The following is a 9,642-nucleotide window of genomic DNA, read 5'->3' on the forward strand; positions in this document are numbered from 1 at the left end:
ATTCAGTGACTATCTTAGTCACTGCCTCCTTACAGTTTGCTGGCAGTTTGAGTGTCAATTTCCCATCACAGGACAGGGAATAAACACAGATCAGTTTCTGTCATTAATGATAATCCTTTTCTCATTGCTAGCAATTGGTTTAGACTGCTCATAGGACCCAATTCTAGACAGATAAACAAAAGATGTATCTGACAAATTATTTCTGGAAAAGATTTCCTCAAAGATTCAAGAAACCATGCAGGGTGAAATGGAATCTTAATCTTTTTTTGGACACCTCCTTGTCTGGAGGTAATGTCTCGTTATGTCTTTCAAAAACGAATTACGACTTAAGTTCAGGTAAGAAGGCTACTCATGCCACTAGGGCTTCAGCAGGTGGTAGATACATGCTTCCAGAAGCAAAGCGTCATTGATGGCATCCAAACCTATGCCTGGCTTCTGATAACCATCATGACACCAGGAAGAAAGCTTAGAGCAGTTCCACACACCAGCCCACCAGAGACTACCAGCATCCTGCTTCCTTGGCTCCACCAGCTCCTGAAACGCTCTCAGTGCTGTCAAACTCTGCTGACACTGGTCTCCATTCGCACCGTACTCCAAGACCTCCTTGAGCCAGGCAATTGCCTCCCCTGTCTCTGGATGGTCCATTCCATCCTCAGCACCGTGACAATCTGGAAGAAGTGCTAGATGAAATTCTGCTATCCTTTAGCTTTTCCTACAGAGTTCCTATCAGACTGAGATCAGCCAGACCCTGACCTCATCACAGCCCCCCAGGGCGATGAGGATCTTGGCAGATTCACTGCAAAGAGGTACAAATCTATTGTCAAGCAGAAGACAGCTTTCTACTCCCTCTATCTTCCCGTACTGCTGCCATGTATGTGGCGTGCACGGACGAAGAGAAAGAACATGCCAGTGCCAATAAGATCCTGAGATGGGGGAGTTCTTTCAGATTCAGGATGATTATCTTGATCTCTTTGGGGACCCAGTGTGACAGGTAAGATGGGCACTGACACCCAGGACAACAAATGCAGCTGGCTGATAGTTTAGTGTCCGCAGCGGGCCTCTCCAGAACAGCACCGGGTCCTTCAGGAGAATTATGGCCGAGGATGTACCCCGGGTGAAGGCACTATATGAGGAGCTGAACCTGCCAGTTGTGTTCACACAGTGTGAAGACAGCTAAAGCCACCCTATGAGCCTCATCGAGCAGTAGGCCATGCCCCCACCTCTAGCCATCTTCCTGGGGCTAGCACACAAGATCTATAAGAGGAAAAAGTGACCTAGAGATTGTGAGGGTGGGAGAGGGAGGCTCTCAGTAAACTATCTAAACTTCAAAAAAAAAAAAAAAAAAAAGAACCTGGTACCTGAATGTTGTTACTGAGCCACTGAACCAACCAGTCTTGTAGCCATTCTGCCTCTGGACTGTTGTTTTTTTTTGTAAAGGACACCTCTGGACTATTTCTTTTGTGAAGGACTAAATTTATCCTTAAGACAGTTGATTTAGGGTGCTCTGTTAGTAATAATGGAAGGTACAAATTTCAATTTTTATAGGAGTTATGTAATTCAGATGTAGACTTTAAGTAGATCATTTATTTTGATGTATTGATATAGAGATCTGTTTTCTGTACATTTTGACATACATAGTTTGAACATTATAAATCAGCAAGAAACAAATGGGTACACTTTCTTAAATTGCTGTATCACTGACTTAAGAAATGAACTTTTGAACCTGATATAATGGCAGTATACCTCCCTTTTTATAATGCTTAACACAAATTCTGTTGAGTTAATTTAATTTACATTATTATTCATGAATCATTGCTACAATGCTAGTTGACAATATTTGGTATGACGTAAGGGTATACTTTTATTTGCATTCAAATGATTGTCTGGTAGGCTCTATTATTGAATAATTTACCCCTTTACTACTGAGCTGAAATGTCAATTTTTTTCATGTATTAAAAACACCCATGGCTCCCGTTAAAAATAAATGAACAAAAATAAAGATATAATAACAATACCTTGGAATAAACCTAACCATAGAGGTGAAAAATCTATACACTGAAAACTATAGAAACCTTATAAAAGAAATTGAAGAAGACACACACACACAAAAATGGAAAAATATTCCATGCTCATGGAATGGAATAATGTTGTTAAAATGTTGATACTACCCAAAGCAATCTACATATTCAATGCAATCTCTATCAAAATGACACCAGCATTCTTCACAAAGCTAGAACAATCTTAACTAATCTTAAACTAATCTTAAATCTTAAATCTTAGTTAATCTTTTAACTAATCTTTAACTTCTAATCTTAAAATTAGAATGGAACCAGAAAAGACCCCAAAATAGCCAAAGCAATCTTGAAAAAGAAAACCAAAGTTGAAGGCATCACAATTCCAAATTTCAAGATGTATTACAACGCTGTAAACATCAAGACAGTATGGTACTGGCACAAAAACAGACACATAGATCAATGGAACAGAATAGAGAACCCAAAAATGGACCCACAAACATATGGACAACCAATCTTTGACAAAGCAGGAAAGAATATCCAATGGAATAAAGACAATCTCTTCAGCAAGTGGTGCTGGGAAAACTAGACAGTGCAGTCCAGACGTGCAGAAGTGCAGTGAAGTGCAGACGTGCAGAAGAATGAACCTGGACCACTTTCTTACACCATACACAAAAATAAACTCAAAATGGATGAAAGACCTCAATGTAAGATAGGAAGCCATCAAAATCCTCGAGGAAAAAGCCAGCAAATACCTCTTTGACCTTGGCTGCAGCAACTTCTTACTCAACATGTCTCCAGAGGCAAGGGAAACAAAAGCAAAAATGAACTATTGGGACCTCATCAAGATAAAAAGCTTCTGAACAGCAAAGGAAACAATTAGCAAAACTAAAAGGCAACCGATGGAATGGGAGAAGATATTTGCAAATGACATATCAGGTAAAGGGTTAGTATCCAAAATCTATAGAGAACTTATCAAACTCAACACTCAAAAAACAAATAATCCAGTGAAGAAATGGGCAAAAGACATGAATAGACACTTTTCTAAAGAAGACATCCAGATTGCTAACAGACACATGAAAAAATCCTCAACATCACTCATCATCAGGGAAATACAAATCAAAACCACAATGAGATACCACCTCACACCTGTCAGAATAGCTAAAATGAACAACTCAGGAAACAACAGATGTTGGCAAGAATGCGGAGAAAGAGGAACCCTTTTGCACTGCCAGTGGGAATGCAAGCTGGTGCAGCCACTCTGGAAACCAGTATGGAGGTTCCTCAAAAAACTAAAAATAGAATTACCCTACGACCCAGCAATTGCACTACTAGGTATTTATCCAAGGGATACAGGTGTGCAGTTTCAAAGGGACATATGTACCCCAATGTTTATAGCAGCACTATCAACAACAGCCAAAGTATGGAAAGAGCCCAAATGTCCACCAATGGATGAATGGATGAAGAAGATGTCATATATATAAATACAATGGAGTATTACTTGGCAATCAAAAAGAATGAAATCTTGCCATTTGCAACAATGTAGATAGAACTAGATTGTATTATGCAAAGTGAAATTAGAGAATGACATACCATATGACTTCACTCATATGTGTAATTTAAAATACAAAACAGATGAACATAGGGGAAGGGAGGCAAAAATAATATAAAAACAGGGAGGGGGACAAAACATAAGAGACTTAAATACAGAAAATAAGCTGAGGGTTGCTGGAGGGGGTGTGGGTGGGGGGGGAAGGGCTAAATGGGCAAGGGGCATTAAGGAAGACACTTGTTGGGATGAGCACGGGTGTTATACGTAGGGGATGAATCACAGGATTCTGCTCCTGAAATCATTATTGCACTATATGCTAACTTGGACATAAATTTTAAAGGTTAATAAATTTAAAAAATAAATAAATAAAGATATAATAATTGAACTGAAATTTGAGTTGTCCCAAAGATAGAGCTTGAGATTTAATTCCAACTTCATGGTCTATCAAAACAAAAATATCAAAAGTCTTTGGAGAAATATACAACAGAATACAGAATTTCCAGGATATACTATTCACATCATCTAGGTTAGAATCCAAAATTACTTGACATAGGAAAAAGAAGCAATTTGTGACCCAATCTCAAGAGAAAAGATAATCAGCAAAGAGCAACCCTGAGATGACCCACAGGCTAGAATTAGCACAAAAAGATTTTAAACCACAAAAGATTTTAAACCATTTTAAACTACCATAAATATGCTCAATGAGACAAAGGAAAATGTTTGTTAATGAAGGTGCATAGCGAATCAAAGAGATAGGAAATCTCAAGATAAATAAAAACTATACAAAGGAAACCAAGTAAAATTATCAGGTAAACATATAATACCTGAGATGAAAAATACACTGGATGGATTTAAAAGCAAAACAGAAGTGATAAAGGAAAGCATCAGTGAACTTCAGAATAGATCAATAGGCATTACCCAATTTGAAGAACAGAAAAAAATAAGGATTTTAAAAAACTACAAAGAATCAAGACCTGTAATTGTAATCCTTAAGCTATCAAGTTAAAAATGCAAAAACTCGGGGCACCTGGTGGCTCAGTCGGTTAAACACCTGACTCTTGGTTTCAGCTCAGGTCATGATCTCACAGGTTCATGGGGGCAGGTCCTGATCTTATGGTTGGTAGGATCAAGCCTCACGTCTGGCTCTGGGCTGGCAGCACTGAGCCTGCTTGGAATTCTCCCTCTGTGCCCTTCCCTGACTCATGCTCACACTCTCGCTCACTCTATCAAAATAAATAAATAAACTTTAAAAAAATTAAAAAATAAAAGATTTAAAAAATTCAAAAAACTCTAACATAGCCAATTCGTAAATTAAAATGGAATTTTAAAAAATGCTAAATCCAAAATAAGGCATGAAAGGAAGAATAGAGAAACAGAAAACAGAAACAAAGAGAAAACCGTGTTGTCGCCCTATAACTAAACCTTATGAATAATTACATTATATTTTAATGGCCTAAACACTCCAATTTAAAAGTGGAAACTGTCTAAATAAATTATAAAAATCAAGATCCAAGTGTATATTTTCTACAAGACACATTTATATATATAAAGAAACCAATAGATTGAAAGTAAATAGATGAGAAAAGATAAACGAAGCAAACACTAGTCATAAAACTGAAGTGGTTAAATTAATATCAGATTAAATAGACTTCAAGATGAAAAGTATTACCACAGATAAAGAGGGACGTTTAATAATGACAGAAGTGTCAATTCTTCAGAAAGATATAGCAGTCATAAATATCTATGTACTTATTAAAAGAACTTCAAAATTAACAAAGCAAAAATGGACAAAACTGAGGACAGAACACAAATCCATGATTTGTAACATCTCTCCCTCATCAACTGACAGAAAAACTAGACAAAAAAAAAAAAATCTCAGTAAGAACACAAATAATTTAACCACTATCCCAAACCACCTTGACCTGAGTGATATTTATAGAACATTACAGCCAACAATATAAGAATACAATCATTGTCATTACATATAATATGTACCAAGATAGACTATATGCATGGCCATAAAATAAGTCTCAATAAAAAGGATTGAAGCATATTGATTATAAGCATACTGATTGAACATACAGATTATGTTCTCTGTGGAATTAAATTAGAAATACCAGCAAGATACTTAGAAAAACCCCAAATATTTGGAAATTAAACCACTATTCTATAACATACCTGGATCAAAATACAAATCATAAGTAAAATCAGAAAATATTTTAAACTGGTATGAAACATACCAACAATTGTGTGATATACTTACAAAAATGAATAGAAGTAAATTGATAGCTTTAGACACTTGTATTAGGAAAGAACACTCTAAAATCAATACTTAAGTTTCAACTTTAAAAAGCTAAAGAAAGAGCGATGTATGCCAAAAGTAAGGAGAAATAAGGAAATAATAAGGGCAAAAGTGGAAATTAACAAAATAAAAAAGATAAGAAATTTAAAAAGGCAAAAGGCAACAAAATTGATAAATTCCTAAGGTATCTAATCCAGAAAGAAAAGCAAGAACACAAATATCCTATATCAGGAAGGATCTACAAATTGTATATTAAAAGGGTAATAAGAGTCTCCATGAAATACAGCCAGACCAACATTAAACCATCCTACACACCTAGAAAACTGATCTGAGGATTAACACAACAATCTGCACAAGCTGAACCACAGAATTCAGCAGGAATTCACCCCAAAAGAAAGAGCAGAAAGAAACGATAGCCACGGACTTAACCAACACAGACACAAGCAAGATGTCTGAACCAGAATTAGAATCACGATAATAAGAATACTAGCTGGAGTCCAAAATAGATTAGAATCCCTTTTGCGGATATAAAAGAAGTAAAAGCTAATCAGGATGAAATAAAAAATTCTATAACTGAGCTGCAATCTTGAATGGATGCCGCAGCAGCAAGGATGGATGAGGCAGAACAGAGAATCAGCGATAGAGAGGACAAATTTATGGAGAATAATGAAGCAGAAAAAAAGAGGGAGATTAAGGCAAAAGAGCACACTTTAAGAATTAGAGAAATCAGTGACTCATTAAAAAGGAACATCAGAATCATAGGGGTCCCAGAAGAGGAAGAGAGAGAAATAGGGGTAGAAGGGTTATGTGAGCAAATCATAGCAGAAAACTTTCCTAACCTGGGGAAAGACACAGACATCAAAATCCAGGAAGCACAGAGAACTCCCATTAGATTCAACAAAAACCAACCATAAACAAGGCATATCATAGTCAAATTCACAAAATACTCAGGCAAGGAGAGAAAGCAGCAAGGGAAAAAAGTCCTTAACCTACAAGGGAAGACAGATCAGGTTTGCAGCAGACCTATCCACAGAAACTTGGCAGGCCAGAAAGAGTGGCAGGATATATTCAATATGCTGAATCAGAAAAATATGCAGCCAAGAATTCTTTATCCAGCAAGAGTGTCATTCAAAATAGAAGGAGATATAAAAAGTTTCCCAGACAAGCAAAAATTAAAGGAGTTTGTAACCACTAAACCAGCCCTGCAAGAAACTTTAAGGGGGACTCTCTGAGGGGAGAAAAGATAGATAGATAGATAGATAGATACATACATACATACATACATACACACATACATACCAAAAGCAACAAAGATTAGAAAGGACCAGAGAACATCACCAGAAACTCCAACTCTACAAGCAACTTAATGGCAATAAATTCATATCTTTCAGTACTCACTCTAAATGTCAATGGACTAAATGCTCCAATCAAAAGACATAGGGTAACAGAATGGGTAAGAAAACAAAATCCATCTATATGTTGTTTATAAGAGACCCACTTTAGACCTAAAGACATGTTCAGATTGAAAATAAGGGGATGGAGAACCATCTATCATGCTAATTGTCAGCAAAAGAAAGCCGGAGTAGCCATACTTATATCAAACAATCTAGACTTTAAAATAAAGACTGTATCAAGAGATGCAGAAGGGCATTATATCATAATTAAGGGGTCTATCCACCAAGAAGACCTAACAATTGTAAACATTTATGCACCAAATGCGGATGCACCCAAATATATATATCAATTAATCACAAACATAAAGAAACTCATCAATAGTAATACCCTAAGAGTAGGAGACTTCAACACCCCACTCACAGCAATGGACAGATCATCTAATCAAAAAGTCAACAAGGAAACAATGGCTTTGAATGACACACTGGACCAGATGGACTTAACAGATATATCCAGAACATTTCATCCTAAAGCAGAATATACATTCTTCTCCAGTGTACATAGAACGTTCTCCAGAATAGACCACATACTGGGACACAAATCAGCCCTGAGCAAGTACAAAAAGATCGAGATCATACCGTGCATATTTTCAGACCACAACACTGAAACTTGACATCAACCACAAGAAAAAATTTGGAAAGGTAACAAATACTTGGAGACTAAAGAACATACTACTAAAGAATGAAAGGGCTAACAAGAAGTTAAAGAGGAAATTAAAAAGTATACAGAAGCCAATGAAAATGATAACACCACAACCCAAAACCTCTGGGACGCAGCAAAGGTGGTCATTAAGAGGAAAGTATATAGCAATCCAGGCCTTCTTAAAGAAGGAAGAAAGATCTCAGATACATAGCCTAACCTTATGCCTTAAAGAGCTGGAAAAAGACCAGCAAATAAAACCCAAAACCAGCAGAAGATTGCAAATAATAAAGATTAGAGCAGAAATTAATGCTATCAAAACCAAAAAAAAAACAGTAGAACAAACAGATCAATGAAACCAGAAGCTTGTTCTTTGAAGGAATTAACAAAATTGATAAACCACTAGCCAGTTTGATCAGAAAAAGCAAAAGACCCAAATAAATAAAATCAAGAATGAAAGAGAAATCAGAAATAAAATGATATCAGCAGAAATAAAACAGAATAAAACAGAAATAAAATCAGCAGAAATAAAAACAATAATAAGAGAATATTATGACCAATTATATGCCAATAAAATGGGCAATCTGGAAGAAATGGACAAATTCTTAGAAACATATATACTACCAAAACTGAAACAGGAAGAAATAGAAAATTTGAACAGATCCATAACCAGTAAAGAAATTGAATTAGTAATCAAAAATCTCCCAAAAAAATAGGAGTCCAGGGCCAGATGGCTTTCCAAGGGAATTCTACTAAACATTTAAGGAAGAGTTAACACCTATTCTCTTGAAGCTGTTCCAAAAAAATAGAAATGGAAGGAAAACTCCCAAATTCTTTCTATGAGGCCAGCATTATCTTGATTCCAAAACCAGACAAAGACCCCACTAAAAAGGAGAACTATAGACCAATTTCCCTGATGAACATGGATGCAAAAATCCTCACCAAGATATTAGCCAGCCGGATCCAACAATACATTAAAAAAATTATTCACCACGACCAAGTGGGATTTATACCTGGGATGCAGGGCTGGTTCAATATCTGCAAAACAATTAATGTGATTCATCACATCAATAAAAGAAAGGACAAGAACCATATGATCCTCTCAATAGATGCAGAGAAAGCATTTGACAAAATACAGCATCCTTTCTTGATAAAAACTCTCAAGAAAGTGGGGATAGAAGGATCATACCTCGAGATCATAAAAACCATATATGAATGATCCAATACTAATATCATCCTCAATGGGGAAAAACTGAGAGCTTTCCCCCTAAGGTCAGGAACAAGACAGGGATGTCCACTCTCACCACTGTTATTCAACATAGTATTATTGGAAGTCTTAGCCTCTGCAATCAGACAACATAAAGAAATAAAAGGCATCCAAACTGGCCAGGAGGAGGTCAAACTTTCACTCTTTGCAGATGACATGATACTCTATATGTAAAATCCAAGATTCCACCAAAACACTGCTAGAACTGATTCATGAATTCAGCAAAGTTGCAGGATATGAAATCAATGCACAGAAATTGGTTGCATTCCTATTCACCAACAATGAAGCAACAGAAAGAGAAATCAAGGAATCAATCCCATTTATAATTGCAACAAAAACCATAAGATACCTAGGAATAAATCTAACCAAAGAGGTGAAAAATCTAAACACTGAGAACTATAGAAACCTTATGAAAGAA

At 36.3% G+C, this 9,642-nt stretch overlaps 1 pseudogene; it reads left to right on the top strand.

Moving 5' to 3' along the window:
* Positions 1-351: 351 nt before the first annotated feature.
* Positions 352-1,273, top strand: LOC124521089 (farnesyl pyrophosphate synthase-like; annotated as a pseudogene).
* The last annotated feature ends 8,369 nt before the right edge of the window (positions 1,274-9,642 follow it).

This window comes from Lynx rufus, unplaced genomic scaffold (assembly GCF_022079265.1).
Source record: "Lynx rufus isolate CCGP_SWC_20201006 ecotype Redwood Valley unplaced genomic scaffold, mLynRuf1.p SCAF_3, whole genome shotgun sequence".
NCBI classification, from domain to species: domain Eukaryota; kingdom Metazoa; phylum Chordata; class Mammalia; order Carnivora; family Felidae; genus Lynx; species Lynx rufus.